Below are 19,295 nucleotides of genomic sequence, written 5' to 3'. Positions count from 1 at the left end.
TGTTGGTTGCCCCTAAGCATGCAGTCCTCTGCTGGCCCCTCCTGGATGTGTGCCAGCATAATTTTCTCAAACAGCTTGCCTAGGATCAAGGTAAGACTAACCGGCCTATAGCTTCCTGGGTCCTCCTTCCTGCCTTTTTTGAAGATGGGGACCACGTTGGCCCTCTTCCAGTCCTCCGGTACCCCACCAGAGCACCACAAGTGGTTAATTTATCCACATCCTGCTTTGTTAGGAAAAGCATATTAAATGAATGGTATTGAGAGAGATAAAAGAAGAAAATAAGTCTATCAAAACAGCTACCCACATAAGCTTGTTGGTGACAGTGCCTTGACAGAAAACGTGGAATCACATTAGAAAATCTGTGGTTTCATTATTTGGCTTGTATTCTTCTGGAAGAAAAAATGGCTTTATGCAATTTTTGTCACACTCCCTTGTGTCCAAGGTGAGCTTTAGTTTACTTTACAGCGTCATAAATACCAAAACCTGGAGTAACTAAAGATTAATATATTGGTATAAGATTGATGTTGTTCACTTTGCAACATTATATTAATATCAATATAAATGGATGTTAAGGGAATAACAATTAAATAAATAAGTGGTGCAAGAGTGACAAATCTTGTTCATCAGGTCCATTATTATAGAAAGGTAAATTAAGACAATAAATTATGAAATCTGAACAAAGTAAAGCTGCACATTTCATCCTCATTCACCCTACATATGATAAAAAGTAATTCATTTTTGTTTAAGAAAAAAAAGAAAGGAATCTTTTGCCTCTGCTTAGACCATCAGCCTATGTAATAAAGCTCTTTATTTAATCTGCTTCTCTTTATACATGGTGGGTGAATATGCTCTTTAATGCACAATACTGAGCCACCTACTTGCCAGATTTCTGCACTCCTTGTCAATTTCTTTTATTTACCAAATCTGCAGTAATCTGTTTTGCTTTTAGACCTCATTATATCTATATTACAGTGAATTTAAGCATCTTCACATCCAATTGCTATGGATTTTTTTTCGTAAGGGTGAAATAAAATATTAACTTGAATAGCTCTAAAAAACCTGGATTTGTTTGATCTTAACTAGGCCTTTTATAAACCTCCTTTAAGTATATTATTTCCCTTACTAGTGGGAAATCTACTGTGTTAAAGCAAAAATCAACTTACCCAACAAAGGCCAATTTTGACTTTTTAATGAAATCCTCTAACACAGCTAAAATTAACAGACATCCCTTAAGACTTTGTCCAAGACAAATGTTTTTGAAACTGCCAGAGCATCAAGGTTTATATTCATGATAACAACAAGTGAACAAAAGAAAGAATTTAGATGAATTTCTCTTACTATCCTCTGTGTTTCCTGGGAATAGTTCAGTTCACTAATTGTTTCAAATGCTACCACCAAACTGTTCCAGTTCAAGGCCTCGTTCAAGGCCTCATTACTGGTATTATTCCCACAAGTTTGCCAGTTCATAAAAGCAGTCAAGCTAGATATGCCACTTGCCAAGTTGCTAATATTGCAGAACCTTTTGTCTGGTCCAGCCATATAAACAAGGCCACAGGACTCCAAGGTAAGTGTGAGGAGATTTTTGTTGGGTGTGAGTGTCAGTAAAACTAAGTATTGCTGGGCAGGAAATGATTTTCTCCTTGAACAAATATGTTCATAATTTTCCTCTTCTACATAATAGGGATGAGAAAGACATTACAAAAGTCCACTCAAATCAAGCAGAGAAAGAACATTAACAGATATTATCATGTCCTTAATGAACACCTCAACCTCTAGGCCAGAAAGTCAACCCCTTCAATGGAAGCTGTTATATGTTATATATGCAACAGCTTCTGCGGGTTTTGCAGCACTGCTCAGGATCCCTGCAAAGGTAGAGCAGGACAGTTTGCAGAATGTTGTTGCTTGCAAGAGTGTATCCATGTGTTTGATTGCTTCCTGAGGCAAAAGGGGGTAGAGAGCTCAGCCTCCAGCCAGGCTCAGAGAAGGAAAGGTGCCCTGGGACCACAGAGCTCGAGGAGGAATCGCCCTGCAGCCTGCCTGTGAAGTGAACCTGCCTTTAGTGACGGGGAGAAGACAACATGATATCCTTTTTTCCCTCTGTGAGTCAGAGGGACCCGTGCGGAGGGAAAAGGGTGCTAAGGTCGACTTGCCCAGGAGGGCAGGGTGTTGATCTGCCAAGGCTCTGGGGTGAGTTAACAGAGAACTATCCTGGGGCCATGTGTGTGATAAACCCAGGGTTGTTTCAGTTATCAGCACAAGGGGCCATGTCTGGGAATCGGAGAAGGGTGCTTTTGGGGAGGGGGGCAGTGTGTGTTTCTTTGCAGATACCATAGACAGCTGGAGCACAGGAGAGCTGCTCTTCCCCATGATGCAGAGAGCAGTACTTTCTGGAGCAGCAGCACCAGCCATAGTTATTGTGTTGCCAGTGTGAAGAAGAGCTGATGTCTTGTTAACCCTCTGTGCTCCTACTGAAATTCACTGGAGTCTCAATGGTTAAGCTGGGGAGTTGAACTGAGGGTGTCTTTGATTCAATTTGTACAGAGTGTTTTAGTTCATTGATACCTGCCTTCAACAATTAGATTATTGATATCCTGTTCTGCTACTAACCTCATTCATATGTTGACTGTTTTGTAAATAATAAACTGTATAAAGAGTATGTACTCCAGTGTGTGGGGAAACCAGAAGAAAGCACTCTGTGGAGAGGTGGCCCCAACCTTAGGGGCTGGGAGGTTGACCGAAGCTATTTGACACCCCAGGACCCTGAATCCAGATGTAGCCATGGGTAGTACCATGGCTAGAATCACATATATGTAACCCTTCTGCTGGGCACAGGTCAGTGGCAAGAAGGGCGGGGTTCACATTCCAGGGTACCCAATGAGTTATGCCAGTGGCTCAAGCCTCCACCCAGAAAGCTAGGAATACTAAATTTGCCTGGGGTATCCCACAGAGACAAATCCCCATTCTTGCAAGTGGTGTAAACCAACAGATACAAATTTATTACCAAAACAAACAAAAAAATCAAATAAAAGAACAAAACTTTAAACACAATATAAATGTTATCTCTATATATACAGTTTATAGGTTGAACCTGTTTAAAAAGACTTCACCCCAGCCCAGGCCAGTTTGGGACTTGGTGCTCCCTGAAGGGTTAGTTCCAGGGCCCACGCCAGAGCTGTCTTATTACTGGAGTTCACCACACATTGGGAAGCTGCTTGTGGTCGGCAGTTTGGTAACGGGCCCCTCGCCACCCCTGAAGAAGTGGTGGAGCACCGATCTTTGCCCCCATTGAGAAGCTGTGTGAGGGAGTGTCTGCAGCTCCAGCCAGCATACACATGCCCCAAAACTTCTGGCCTGGATTGTACAGCCTGCTGAAAGAGAAACTGCAAAACAAACTTAAAAGGGAGCCAGGTTGATTACTGACTACAGTTGGCCCCAACCATAAAGCTTGGCTAGAGTCAAGGACTGTCAAAAGAAACAAAGGGGGAAAACCAGGCCTAACCTCTAAGCCTGGGCTGCAGGTAATCTGGGTCACACAACTCCACTGGGAGCAGAAAGTTACAAACCTTAAACTTGGCCCCAAACTGGCAGAACCCCAACCCTTGCCAATCTAGCAGAATAAGAAACTCCCAGGTTTTAACTCAGTTTAAAAGCTGCCAGACCTAATTCCTGGCCAGCCAACCCAAGGAATCAATACCCTCTTCCCCACTATAAATCCTTTAAAACCTCAGAAAAGTGGGGAGAAAAGGAGGAGAGAGGAGTTCCCAGACAATTCTGGGACATTTCTCTCCCTCTCTTTCCTCTACCTGAGTTTCCCCTTTCTCTAGCTGCAGATTCCTTCTCCCCTTGGAGACGATTTCCCTCTTTAGCAGCTCATAGCAGGTTCTCTTCCTTCCTAACCAGCCTAGCTGACCTTATATCCCCTGGTATCACATCACCTTAGACTTATCCAGTCAGGGAGTGCCATACTTCAGTCTCTCTCTCTCAACCAATCTGCTTGAAGAAGCTTCTGCTCTCCTTAGCCAGTCAAGCCAGAGGATTTTACATATCTTCCCCAGATACAGGGCTACAGCTTTCCAGAAAAACAGGGGCCATCTTGCCCATATGGCCAGACTGCATGTTTTCACCTTAAAGCAACAGGTCAGAGGAGAAAAGGAGGGGATTAGGAGAGAATGAAGATAAATACAAAACAAAAAACACACAATACACAGCTATCCAAGGCACACACTCTGCCATACACAGTTGAAGTCTGCGTGGGTGTTTCATATAACTAAATACTCGTTGGATGAGGAAGAGCATGAAAGAGAAACCAACTATATTTTTGTTGTTTGGTGGGCAAGGTAAGAGTTGGGTTCAAGTACCTGCATCTTCCTCTTCCCAAATAAGAGCCATAACCAGAGTGGCATTCCAGGATGGTATTTCCTCTATTTTGACCAGTAAGAAATATTACAACAGAGATGAGAAAGTGTTCCATATAGAGTGATATATTTTAATGAAAAAGTCAATTTCCACTAATCAGCATTTGCCAACAACAGCAAATGACTGAAAAATTCCTGAGCAGAATCAAGATTGCATATTGAATTTACTTTTCAAGATGAATGGGGACAGATTTCAACTCCTCCTCACTTGTCACCTTACTAACAAATGTGTAGGTAAAAAAAGGTAGAAGCCTGCATGATCCAGGTATTTATTGTTAAACTTCACAAGTTGTTGAGTGAATAGGAGTAGTTATGAGAAAGGCAAGTGAGCTAGGATCTTGTTGCATGTTATAATTAAGACATGATAAAGCTAAGTGGCATTAAAGTTAAACGTCTGAGCAGCAGCACATTAAAGGTTCATGCCCTCTCTGACTTGTACTTTTCAGACTTTCTGCTACAGAGCTGGTAAGCAGGGGTGTGCTATACCCTACCAAGCTCCCCCTGCTCACCAGCTCTCCAGTGACTCCCTCATTCACTGAGATATATCCCCCACCCTTGTCCTTGGGACTCACCTCCCACCCACCCACCCCCAATGTTGATCCCTGACTCCTGGCTCCCTGTTCACCTGCAGTTGCTGGTGGTGACCCAGGGGTGAGAGAAGCTCCTGTTCTGCTCCAGAAACTGCAAGGGCTGGGCTCAGCCCAGAGACTATCAGCAGGAGTGGGCAGGTGAGTTTCTCTTCCTGTCTGCTTTCTGGCTGCTGGGAAATCCCCAGAGGAGCAGACAGGGAGGAGAAACCCTCTACTACCCCACTACTGCCACTCTTTGGGAAGAGTCCAACCCCTGTAGTGGTACAGGAGCATCTCTCACCCCTGGGAGAGCTCTGGCAGCCAGTGAAAAGCCCCATGAGAAAGCAGAGTCAGCTTGGAATGGAACCAGGAGTGAAGGGACGAGGGCATGGCTCTGAGCATGGGCAGGAAGGGGAGGGTGGGATTCTTACCTTCTTTGGGACTCCTTTGGCTGCCAGTTATCCCCAGCTGCCATTCCTGGGCAGTAATCCTCCAGAGGATAGACTGTCCATATCTGGGAGGAGGAAGCTTGGGGTAGTGCATCTTGGGATCCCACAGGTTCACTCCCAACTCATATTGGCTCCATGGAGGAGCCTAATGATACTGCAACACAGACTACCTAAGTCAAGAAGTCAGGCTACAGATAATCTTCATACAACAAGGTTTATCTCTGAGATGTTCAGAGCCCACCAAGTTCATCTTTTACTTACTTAATAGACACTCCCATTTTAACAGCCATTAACACATCGAAAAGGTAACATGTAACAACACACTTGTTTCTCTAGTGAAATTGAATCCCAGAATTAGCTAGGTAGATACTTCTTGGGTTATCAGAAAACTACGAAAAAAGGCAGGGAGTAATAGATCAGTGGTAGAGCAAATATAGAGCTGGAATGCAAGAAAAAAAATTACAGTTAATACTGCCACACACATACAAAGCAACTGATCATCAACCTCAACAAATAACCCCTCACAACTAAGCAAGTGTACCTACATGTGGTAACAACCTGAAATTCTACAGGACAACTTATCTACCATGCCTAATTAAAATCAAGTGACTTGAATTTTATTCAGAAGTATATCATAGCTTGGCTCAGAACACCAAAGGTGGCCTGAATTCCTGAGTCAAGGAGCTTTTATGATAAACACCTTGTTGGCAATTCCTCCCTACATTTGAAAGCAAGAGTACTACTGATGGCAAATCTCGAAGTATAGCACAATAAGAAAGAACATCTCATTTTAGCACCAATCCATGTATTGTTATAAAAAGTTAGGACTTTTGGCACTGGATTATGACCCAGATACCTTGTTCCAGGCAGACCCAAATCTTCACCCTGACCACAGCCTCTTCATTTGATAATAGGTGAATTTTATTGATACAGAGTGATAGCTCGTAAGAACGACACAAACAGTTCTATATATCTACCTGTCCCAGGATTCAAAGAGTCAAGGTACATCTGGCCAGTACACAAGCTTCACTCTGAGGTTCTTTCTTGGATGTCAGATGTCAGCAACCTGAACACTGGAGGGCTCATGTCCCCCTCCCCCTGTTGGGTAGATGAGACAGGCTGGTGGTATGTCCTCTGTCCATGGTGGCTTTGGGTTCTGCTCTAAAATCCCTCCTTTTATATCTTTTCTCCTCTGTGATGACTCTTCATCTTTGGGCATTGCTGATTGATCTCTCTATTGTTGTCATACCATCCACATTCTGTCCTGTCAGCATATTACTTTGTTTCACAAGCCCATCACATGCACACATTCTAATTTGGGCTTTCCCGGTCTTCTAATTTGATCCATGTACCAAAATCAGAAATCTCAAGGGCCCTGAAGTTGAGCACTGTGATCTGGTACCACCTTATCTTATGTTATGGAACAATGTGGTACATGTCTACAATTTCCCAACCTGTGTGTCTGCTTGCCTGTGTGAGACACAGAGGGCCTTGAAGCACAAGCAGGCTTTTTAGAAATCAAGTAACCCTTCCCATTGCCCTGGGCCATTGATTTAATGCATATCTACTTTAACTACAAGCCAATTCCCAAAAGCAAACCTCTAAATACCATTTTCTAGCCATCAAGGACCAGCTCTTTTTATGCCATTAAGGAAGTCACTGGTAGCAAGTGTAGTTAATAGGTCATTGGTGTTAGATGTTTTCAACAAAAGAATTAATAAGTAAGCTGCAGCTGGAGTTCCTAACGGTGTTGAAATGAAGCTGCAGACAGTAATTGAGTTATGAGGTGGCAAACATATGGATAAGTATCTGAAGGAGCCAGCTGGTAACCTGTGTCAGCAGCTGAGCACTTGGGACAGCAGGACACTGGGAGCAGAGATAACATCAAGCTGTTGTCATGCCACTGGCACTACTATGCGTCTGCAACAGCAACTGATATTTTTCTCTCCCCCTCCACCCCCAACAAGTTGGCACTCAGAGCAGCTACCCTGTTTGCCCCCACTAGCTATGCTATTGAAAGGAGCATATCTGAAATAAGCATTTACCTAACCAGGCTTTTTGAGCCATGCTTCAACATGACCATCTAATAACAACCTCATTTGAAACATATTATTATAACTCTGGGTATGAGTTCCAAATACAGGTAATATGTCTCTAACAAGGATATCAGGCCAATTGCCTTCACCAGTCAAGATATGTTCTTATATCTGGATTCAGACAGCTCTTGCAGATATTGGTATGAACAAGGAATATCCCCCTTTCTCTCTCCCCAGAAATTCCATCATGTGGCATTATATCATCACCTAAATTAGTTATCAGATGTCTGCCACTTGAGTAAACAATAGCAGACAGCAGTAGTGGGTAGGCTAGCACAGAGGTTAATCTTGGGTACTGTTTCAGGCTATGAAGGAGAGAATGTTTGAATGCTCATCAACACTTCTGTGTATTTCCCCCCAGCTTGATGCCAACATCTCTACTCCTTCCAAACTGTTCCCCATACCAGTCTAATTCACCTCATGTGTCCCTTTGTCTTTCAGCAAGCCACCCCACTTTTCTCCAAGGCAGAGAGAAGGAAGAACCTGGACTTAACAGGCCAAAGTGCAACTGAAGAGAAGGTCCTGATTAGTTCTATGATTATCTCATGTAAGCTGCCCAGTGTGTATGTCTACATGTGTCCCTATGGCACATTTCTTACTGCAGTAACAGCCCACCCTGCACTGTATGTGCCATGCATGTTTATTTTAGCTGCTATGTCTTCATAGCAACAGCGATGTAGCTGCAGTGTCACAGTGATATAGTGTCATGTGTAGACACGTCCTGTGTAGACAGAATCTTTGGGAATTTTGGTGCTAAAATCTAAGAAATTTCCCAGGTTTTTGCTGACTTCAGTCTTTCGAAGGTTTTTAACTCATTCCAACTTATAGAGACTATCAGTAAAACAGCAAAAGTTACAGCCCTGACACAAAGGTTATCCCCTGCCAAATTTAAAGACCTTTTATCTGAAGTATGGGAGTGCAAAGAAAGAAAAATCCACTAGAATTTCTTATCACTGGACCAAATCATTTGGGGCTGAAATTTTCCAAAATTATTCAGGCTATGTGAGATATTTAACCCTAAAAATTTTCAAGCCAAACAATTACAAGTTATAAGCAAATGAAACCATATCTTATAACAGGATATATCAAGGTCAAGCAACCTTAAAAATAGGGATTGCTACCTGCCATGCCTAGTTTATTTATATTAAATATTCACATACACACAACGGTACCATCACATGGCTAATTACCTCTTTAGTGTTCCAAAAGGATCATTTTCCATGTTTCATTGTCCATGTCTCTGTTTTTAATTAAAACTATAGCTAGTTTTACCATATTTTCACTGTCCAGAAGCAACAGCAAGGCCAGACTTTACATTACTTCAAGCAAAAATACTTCAGTAATGAATTAAGTATAAATAAATGAAGCATAGATAAATTTCAGCTCTAGGGATGTTTCCCTGAATTTATTAAAATGTGGCAAATGCATACCACTTCAAATAAAAATACAAATATTTGTAACTCAGATGCACAAAATAGAATATAGACACTTATAATATCAAACAGGTAGAACAAGGTAATTGGAAACCAACTAGTTCAAAGAAACACACATTTATCCATATATCTTAAAACGTGCTCTTAATTCTAAATATGGATAAAGCGTTAAATGCATGAGCTTCTACTTGTCCCCAGCCAAGAGAGAGACTTAGATTGTTGGCTATCATATTGCTTAATAAACATTTTTGTGCTCAGATTCATATCTGATTAACATGCCCTCCTGCAGTTACATTTACAAACCACAGCTACAATTAAATGACATGAATGTAGTACCAGGCTGCACACATATTGAGCACTGCCATTATGGTCATATACATACACACGTGTACAAGTGCTGCAGCTATTTCCAGCTGCCTTTGACCCAGCAGTATGTATCAACATTGAATTATCCTAATTCAGTTGTCAGAACCAGTAAAAAGACAAGCAGGCAAGCATTATGACAAGGGGGAATGATTATGCTTCTCTCCTTGCAGTGTTTCTACATGTAGAATCTTTCAATGCTATTTCATCCGCACCAGAACAAAAGAGAACTTTTCTAATTTGCTTCTTGACTATGAATGGCCATGAGATAATAAATTCATTTTTACCATCTCACCTACAAGAAGCAAAGCAAGGAAAATAGGGGGAAAAAAACAGACAAATAAACATCAACAGAAATGCATAATGCACTCAAGAAAAGCAAGGATCTGCTGTTATCATCCTCCTACTCTTCCTTGTCTGTTTATGAACCTGAATTGTGTAATGTGGCTTTGCATAATCTTTCAAACAAAGCAGGCACTTTACTTGTTCTGTAAAGTACCTCATATTTTTGAGTCTTCTCAATGTAATTTATTAATCAGAGAAAATAGAGCTGGAAGGGACCTCAAGAGGTCACTGAGTCTCACTGTTTTGACAGGATCACACCTACCTAACAGTCTCAGACAAATGTTTACCTAACCTTCAGTTAAAAATTTCTCTCTAGGTAATCCATGCTGGGGCTTATATGCTCTCATAGTTGTAAAGACTTTCTTACTAACTAAATCACGTTTTATCAATTGAAGTCATTACTTCTTTTCCCATCGCCTGTGGATTCTGGAAGTATGGACAAATATATTTGGAGCTTTTTCAAAAGAGGAATGTTTCAAAAGGGCAGCAGCTGTTACATGCGGGCAAGCCCAGAATGATATAAATGTAGAAAAACTGTTCCAGCTTTAACCCTGGATTAAGCAATGGTCAAAAAGTAACAACTGCTGCCATTTTAAAACATTCCCCTTTTGGAAAGTCTCCAAGTTTATAAGTGTCTATACCTTCAAAACAAGTAATTGTCCTCCTCTTCATAAGAACTGTTTTTGTATTAGAAGACTCTTACAAATTCATCTAGTCTTAGCTAAACTGAATAATCCAAATTCTTTCAACTTTCCTAGCAACTCATTTTTCAGATCTCCGGTCATTTTATTGATCTTCTCTGGACTCATTTGTCCATATCTTTCTGGAGGGGCAGTGGCCAAAACTCTACATAATGACTGTGATTAACCATTATTCACAATTAATAATGCATCCATAAACTGTGCTGCAAAAACACTGTTTTCTTATATAGGCATGCCTATGAGCTGCAAATGCAATAGTGACATACCCTCTGTATCTTAAGCAAAACAGGTACTACTGAAAAACCATTCTGTTCTAACATCATGCCTTAATCCTCATCTGAAGACTCTCTCAGATGTGGAGAGGTAGCATTTAAACAAATCTCACATCCCATTTAAGTCTTCAATCACTTTGCCAAGGCTAGCAGCAAATCCACCTATTAATGTCAAATGACACTAATGTTTTGTTATATAATGTTTTATAATTTGATTGCACTGAACACCTCAGCTCCAGAAAGCCATCAGTAGTTCATACCTTGGCTTAGCTGATTCTAATCTTTTCCTCCTATCACTGTACTTTTTTGAGAAGGAAGAGCTGTCATAGAATGAGAGAAAATGGGAAGTAGGGTAGAGAAAGAAAAAGATATGAATAAAGGTATCTGAAGGATTGGATAGAGAAAAGGAAAGGCAAAGGAATAGGAAGAGACAGATGAGGAAATGGAAGAACAAGAGAAAATGGAACAAGAGAAAAATGAAAATGGAGAGAAAGAGGATGAGAAGGAAGATGCATGGATTTTGTGTTTGCTGGGCACATCTACACAAGATGCTACATTGCCGTAGTAATTCACTACAGTAGCTCACCACTACAGCGACATAGCATGGGCAGGTACAAACCATGACATCAATGTTTTGTTGCTGTAGTGATGAGCTACCTTGCTATAGCACGTCGCTATGGCAACATAGCTGCTAAAAATAACTGCACTGCTGGGACAGCACAGTAACGGCAGTTGCTGTACTGTCATTTGGTACGTCTTAAAGGAAGTACTAAATGATGGTGCAGTAACAGCTGTGCCATGGGGGGCACGTGTAGATGCACCCACTGTGTATTTTAGATGCAAAAATTCAAGATTTACTATTTCTAGTACACAAACTTCTACCCATTAAGCTAAAGAACTTCTAAAGCTGCAGATATAGGAATATTATTGGCATTAATTATTAGAAACCTGGAGTCCCCTGTGGTTCAGTGGTAGAATCCTTCCCTATCGTACAAGAGACCTCGGTTCAATTCCAACACTTATACAACTACGGCCATGGAGGCAGCAAACATCTGGACTCAGTCTAGTCTTTGGATTCTATGTCAGTGGCCTAAAGAGAGGATAGAAGATCTGAGTATCTTCTACTCCAAAAAAAATTCCTGCCAAGTTGCAGTGCAGCATGGAAGAAGTCCCCAGTGCCAAACCCTCCCCACACCCCTGGTTGCCTGGCTGTGATGTGGCATGAGAGAAGCCCCTCACTACTGAAGTGTCTTGGTCCATGGGCTAAAATCAAAAGCTCTGCAGGCTGTAGGTTGCTGAGGGCCAAGATAGAAACAATGACGACTCACGTACCCTATCCATTATATTCCAACAAAAAGAAAGAAACAGCTAAGGAAACAGAGTTTTCCCCTAACACAGGGCTCCAAGAGCTTGTGGCAGACAGTAACTTTTATCCTTTTATATTGCTCCCTGACCAAGGAAAAGTGGGAGAGAAGATGCCAACAAGCCTACATTTGAGAGAAAAGATTACAGTAACCCTACAAGGAATTGCCAAAGAGATACAAATCATTGGTTTACAGATATTTATTCATGACTTTTCTTCACTTACTATGTTATGCTTATATCCCCCTTGTACTTATGATATGTATACCTGCAACCTCTAAGTGTACCTATCACACATGCAACAAGAGTGTTCCCACCTACTGTAATTACAGTGCATTGGAGCAAACCTGATTAATCAATTAATCAAATTTGCTGGAGCATAGTGTGGCCAGGGTAGGGTAGATCAATGAATTCTCCCCTTTAGGGACTCTACTGCCATGCCTTTGTTATTGAGAGAATGAGAAAATATGTTAAGCCCTGAGAGATCATACAAACAATCACCCCACTAGTAAGCAAAAGGAAAATTGGTTGTATTAAGCTTCTTCACTATGTAGCCTGATTACACCCAGGGGTGTGCCCTATCTGCAAGTGGAAAGGATGGGGTAGTCAGGCAAGATTGCTGTGAGAGGGGCCTGCCACTGAGAAGCAGTTCCCTCTTTTCTTTATAGAGCCAGGCTGGGACCAACCACTTCACTATACAAATTGTGGCTGTTGGGCTTCAACTATCCATTCTTGGGCAGCCCCTGCACATGAGATGGATGTTGGGCGTTCTCCAGGCTTGCCCATTTGACCAAGCAGGTATTCCTTCCACAACTTGCCTTCCCTGCTCTCACCTGCCATGACTTGCTGGTTACTCAGTGGTCGGGGTTGGCAGTCAGATATACTCAATGGCCCACAGTTCTCCCGACGGTCCTTCATGAGGATCTACCTCCCCTACACCCCAGCCTCACTCCTCCTCCGGCACGATTGATCCTTGTTGGCCTTGGCCTGTCTGTGGAGTTCTGTCCCTTCCGTTGGCCTCCCAGAGAGACTGCCTGACAACGGGAAATCTGTCTTCTCAGCTCTGTCTCCACTCTGTCTTCCTCCTCCCCTCTTGCCCTTTCTCTCGGGGAAACAAAAAAAGAAAACCTCCAAAGCACTTCCCTCGGCCCCAATACACAGGGTAGCTCACAAGGCCTTCCCCTTCTCAACCAGGGGAAAAAAAAGGGAAACTGGTCATCCTAGCGACCCTATGCCTGAGCCTGCTCCTAGGCTAAACTACACCAGGCTCCTGCCCTGCTATATTAACTCTGGGTACCTTTTAAATCCTCCTGCACCCTTGGAGCTCTTCACTCTCTGCTACTGACCTGGCCAGGAAGGGTGGCGATGCCCACCTCAATGGCGGTCATTCCAGGGTTCCTCTTGGAGTCCCTCCCACCAGCATGGGTTCCCGCTCACCTTGGTCACTCGGCCTCTGCCACTTGGGATCTTGCTGAGCCTCCTGCCTGCTCCTGGATCCTTGTTCGGGTCCGGGGTCCCTGCCACCTGATGCCTTCCAGCCTCTGGCTCCCAGCGGTCCACTGGATTCGGTGGTGCCCACAGTGAGGGTTTCTTCCCTTCTCAGGTCCAGCCAGGGTCTTCTTTCTCTCTCCTCTCTTCCTCCCTCCTCTTCTGCAGCATCGGCCGCCATTTTTATTCTTGCTGGCTGGCATTGGAGCTGACATCACCAGCTGGCCATAGCTGTATAAACAAGTGGCTGATGAGCCACGCAGGTTCTCCCTGCCACTTCTGCTGCTTCGTGCCTCCTGCCACAAGTAAGTGTTCACTTGTACATCCCTCCCTGGGACACAAATTTATTGTTATTCAAACAAAATATATGAATAAGAGTGTCCTGGGACGCAAGGCATGAAAGAGTACTCACCAACGACTCGGGAGGCAGCAGCATGCGAGGGGCAGAAGGCAGAACCCGCGTGGCTCATCAGCCACCTGTTTATCCAGCTGCGGCTGGCCAGTGACATCAGTGCTGAATGCTGGCCAGCATGGATAAAAATGGTGGCGCACACTGCGGAGCCGGCAGCGAGGGAGAGAACACAGCCACGGATGTCCCCGCAGCAAAGACGAGCTGATACATGGAACCAGAGGAGCAGGAGCTGCCGGGATGGAAGCAAGAAGGAAGAAGAGGATCATCTTGGTGATGCTGCAGATAAGGCAGCGGAGGGATGCCAAGATCGCCAGGTAAGGATGACGGGAGGTACACCTGAAAAAATCCACCCCGGGAGAGAGGGACTGTGAGGAATCCAGGAAGGATTGCAGCTGGACTAGGAGGTGCCTTAGAGCATTGCCGCTGGACTAGGAAGTGCCTTAGAGTAGGCAGGGAACTAAGTACCTAAAGGGATGAGGCAGCCAGTGTCCCGTTGAAGCAAGGGAAGGGAGAGGTATAGTTAAAGGGGCAGTGCGCCCAGTTTTGTGTTAGAGCTTCTTTCTTTCCTTTTCTTTTGATTTTGTTGTTCCCCAAGCTCCAGGGGTATCTGAGAGTAGCGGACCTGCATGTAGGCTAGGTAGTGTTGGGGGGGCCTGAGTAGGACCCGGTCGAGGGTCCCAGGAGCGAGACGCCGACCAGCCTGATACTGCTACACAGGAGGCATGAGGCTGGGGTATAGGGGTGGCAGAGCCCCATGAGTAACTGCCGGGAGGAACCTCGGGTCTACAAACAAACCTGATGAACGGCCCCGGACACTGAAGTCAACAAGTCATGGCAGGCAAACACGGAGTTAAGGATTCGGGTGGAAGTCGCTAGCTCAGACAGAGGTGTGAGCCCATGAGGCACATAACATCAATCACCCAAGTGAGAGTGGCACAAGAGCGACTGGTTGAGGCCTGGCGGCTACAAAGAGAAATTCAATATTTACAGTAGAATTAGTATGTGACACCATATACAATAACTTGCAATCAACACATTGCACTACTTTGAGGGACTGCAAAACATAAAACAGGTAACTGGGAACTCAGTACAGGTGACCCACAGCACAGGTAATCATTAACCCCCCCTGAAAAGATAAACATTAACACCCTGGAAAGGTAAGTCAAAGTATTAACATAATAAACACATATAAGCATCAACTTAGATAAACCCAGGTAAGCTGAGGTAGCAATACAATAGACATACACAGGCAACAATACAGGTAAGTTCAGGTAATAGGCAATAAGCATATATAGGCAATGAAACAGGTAAACCAATATAAACCCCCTTAAGGAATACCCATAACTATACTAAGATCAACAATACAAAACAACATCAGTCACAAAACATGAGGTGCAATCAGCACCCCATGAGGTGTTCCCTGGATGCCCTCTCCTTTAGGGCCCAGGATGTGGACATGGCCCCTACCTCCACAATGGAGCAGAGTTGTGGAGGCTGCAGACTCTCCCCTCCCAAGGCTGCCTCCCCTGTGGGACCCACTTTCCCAGCAACTCATGCTCCCACTCAGAAGCAGACAAGGTTCATCCCCTGATGGCCAGTCCTGCAAGAGCCTCTCTCCAGCAGTGCCTCTGGCTCCTCTCGATGGCTTGGTGCCCTGCTCCGGACATCTACAGTCCTACAGGAGCTGAGCCCTTACTGGCTCCAGTTCCCCAGTCTCACACCAGGGGCCTTTCCCCTTCCTGGGCCCTGTTCTGAGCACCAGGGCTCTTTTAGTTTAATGCTGAGCCATGCTGCAGGGCTCTGGCTACCTGGCCTAGAGCCAGGGCTAACTTGAGCAGCCTTAAGCCACTCTCGAGGTTGACTCTCCATGTGCCAACCTGTGCACCATGTGGGGCCTGAGCAGCCTTGCGCTGCTCCCAGGGCCGGCTCTCTGTGCGCTGATCCATGCATCGCCCCATCCAGTCACTTGTTGGGTTCACTGACTCAAGCTATCTTGAGCGGTTCCCAGAACCTGAGCACTATGCACCAATCTGCACACCATTGAGGCTCAGGCGGGGTCCCAATGATGGCCTTCTCTGGAGCTCCTCTCTCCTTGCCGTCCCTTGCCACATATGTCCAGCATGCTAAGCATACTAGACTTTTGTTTACACTGAAGGCCCTGCCTCTAAGTCCACCAGAGCTGCAAAGTGTGGTCTTCAATCAAGTCCAGGGGCTCTTCACCCCCTCACCCCCCAGCAAGGGCAGGGCAAGCCCCTCCCCACTGTTACTTGATTGTAACAGTTCCACAAATCTGAAGTGTCTTTTTCCAAGCCTGGCTTGCTGGGCAAAAGTGGTGAGCCCACCACAGCTACAATCACGATCCACAGCTTTACTTCCACTTTTCCTGCTTGGTTGCAAACAACACCAGAGAGATTAGGTCCTCACTTCTCCTTTTATTTTCCTCTTTTTGCAGGTCCCTGCTTCCTGCCTCAGTCCCACAAAGAGTTTCTCTTGTCAGACCCACCAGGTAAGTGCTCACAGGTTTCTTGCTCCTTTTCCTCTCACCGATCCCTCACCACACTTCATTCACCCAGTGAGTTAGGCTTGGCTGCATTGGCTCTTTCTGTCCCGATCTGTTCCTACTCATGCTGGCCATGCCCTCTCCCATCTCTCTGTGTGCCCCTGGGGGCACTCTGCTGCCCTTGAAGTCTTCCCTTTTGTAACTCCCTGACTCTAATCTACTGTGCCCATTTACCCGGTGTATGATGAGGCACTGCCTCATACCAGTGTCTGTGCCCTTCTGTGACCTGGCTTCCCTCTCCTCTTGGGAGAATAGCCCTACTAAGGAACAGGGTTGAATATCATCCTGTTACACATGGTAATTACCACACTCAAGCAGACTTCAGCATCTCATGTTTCAGCAACCCCACACTGAAAAATGGAGGCAGGGGTGCTTTAACTAAAGCTTATTCAATAAGCTTTAGTTAAAGCACCCCCCTCCACCATTTTCCACAATGAGGATGTTGCTACACAAGACACTCTGGGTACTTTAATTAGAGTGGCTGTTGGAGCCTCTCTAACAAAAGCATCCCCCCAACACCACCAATTCCTGGAGCACTTGTATAAATTCCCAGTGTGATTAGTGTATTGGACTTGATGGAAAATCTAGATAGAATTAAAACGAAACTCAGGTTTATAGCAACCCAGCTTCAGCTTTCAATTCAGAATTGCTTTTGTACCTTTCTAGGGGCTTAATCTAATATGATTAATCAATGAAGAACAAAGCAAAATAGTCTACAAGTTGATAGCATTAGTCTATCATTCTTTTAAGAGCTAGATAAATTCAGGTTCTCTGTAAAAAAGATGAACCCAAAGGCATTTGCTTGATTAACTGTCTGTCCATAACACAAAACCAAGTCAGAAAGCTTTTCCAGGCTTAAAACTCAATTGATATGCAGTTTGGGAAAGATGTTGTATGAAAATAAGTCAATGCAATAAACAAATTCACATATACATTCCTGTTAGTAATGCCATTAGTATTAGCACTGCTATGTATGGTAGTTTGAAGCAAAACACACATCAAGTTACGAATGTTATTTACCTTCCTTCTGTATAGAAGAAAACCCATCACTATGGCTTGAATGAAATGCAATTATTCCATTTTGATATTAGTTATTTCTTGGTCTTAACTTGCTAAAGATTCTTAAAGTTATTTTCATGTAAGAAAAGAGTAATAGCTGTGAAAGGTAGTCAGCTTGACAGCTCGCTCTTCAACAATAAACCAAGATAGGTATGTTTGTTATACATTATGCCAACTTTATAAAACTAAACAGATATTAGACTGACAGTTTATATAACTAAATAAGAAGTCCCCTTTTAAGTCAAGGGTGTATGAAAAGCAAGGAGAGGCATCTTTCCAAGCATGTAATACTGCTGTAATCCAATTTGGCTGGCATAAATCCATTTTGCAAGGAGACAAATATTGGATTAACTGAGATATTGATCGTAAAAATACCAAATACACTGTATTGCTCAAATAAAGTTTACAAGTACAAGTTTATGGCTTAATTACTAATATTCCTCATCCTTGTTTTGTTTGAGGAGCTTTTCAAATTCCAAGTGATTTTAGTTTCATGGTATTTGTGGAAAATGCAATACCCAAGAAGTAGGCAAGCTTCACATACTATAAGCACAATTTGTAGCTACCAGGAATTATAACTAGACTTGCTATAGGCCTGAAGCCCAGGGTTTGCTAATCTTAGAAGTTTGGTTCAACTCCTGTCACACCTAATTAAACTAGCAACTACTGGCCAGCCTGCTGAGAATCAGATCTTGGTACTTTAACAAAGGACACAGATTTTATATTTGTAATGCTTCTTCCATTTCAGCTTTGCACAGTACAGTGATACACAAACACTTCAGTGAAATAAGATTCTGTGTCAGAAGCAACTGTTTTAATACATTATCAGGGAGTACATTTATGGGAAAGAAGGAAAATAGATATTCCAATATTCTTCAGAGTACAGTGAACCTTTTTTGCAGAAAAGAGGGCTTGGTGATTGCCAGCACTGTCTAGTTATGCTGGATGAGTGATAGTTTTACTATATAAAATAAAACACATGCCAAATATTAGGATCACCAAAAAGGAAGCATTGCCTCCATCAGTGATTAAGGCCCTGATCTAATTTATCCCAGGTCTAACTGGATAGGCCTTTCCTACCTTTTAGGCATTAAGTCATTAAGTCCTATCTCATCCTAGACCTGAGTTACTACACATGTTAGTAAATGATCTATTATGGACACTTAGGGCACTTACACATATGCAGGGAGCCTGCTACAGTGCACTGGAAATCCAGCATGTCGGAGCAGACTTGATTAATTGAATCTGCTAAAGCATATAAATTGATGCACTCTGGCAGCATTGTGTGTCATGTGTAACAGCAGTGCACCATGCCTCTGCACTGAGAAAATGGTGGCTGTGGGCTTTGAACTAACACTGAGTGATTTTAATTCATGCAACTCACTAATTAAAAGCACCTGGTGTCACGTCAGAAACACCTGTAAAGATGCCCTAGGCAACTAAATCAGCTTAACTTGTAATGCAATCCAATACCATCTAGAAAAGTACACAACCTCTACGTTAGCCCCCAAGCCTTCATTGGAGAAATGCAACAGATGAGCTGGAAAATGCCAGGAAGCCATATGGCTAGAACATACCCAGTAAGTGAGAGACCTTGTTTCTAGGTCCACCTCATGAAAAGCTCCTTGACCTCTCATTTCTCAGGAAAGCACCCCTAACATCAAGCCAGGGAGGAGTCATGGCTAAAAGCATTCTACACTGTCTGAAAACATTTAAAAGCATTTTTATTGCATAGGACAGACAAGATTTATGGGGGCATAAGGACAACATG

At 43.5% G+C, this 19,295-nt stretch overlaps 1 long non-coding RNA gene across 1 annotated transcript in view; it reads right to left on the bottom strand.

Annotated features, from left to right (window-relative positions):
- Positions 1-18,851, bottom strand: part of LOC109311756 — a 26,253-nt gene extending 7,402 nt beyond the window's left edge. Inside the window, exon 1 of the long non-coding RNA XR_002101600.1 lies at positions 18,697-18,851. This is a non-coding gene — a long non-coding RNA (uncharacterized LOC109311756). The remainder of the gene's footprint in view (positions 1-18,696) is intronic.
- Positions 18,852-19,295: the final 444 nt, after the last annotated feature.

Source organism: Crocodylus porosus, unplaced genomic scaffold (genome assembly GCF_001723895.1).
Source record: "Crocodylus porosus isolate Cpor-Errol unplaced genomic scaffold, CroPor_comp1, whole genome shotgun sequence".
Lineage (NCBI taxonomy): Eukaryota > Metazoa > Chordata > Crocodylia > Crocodylidae > Crocodylus > Crocodylus porosus.
This window is presented reverse-complemented; position numbering and strand designations above follow the sequence as displayed.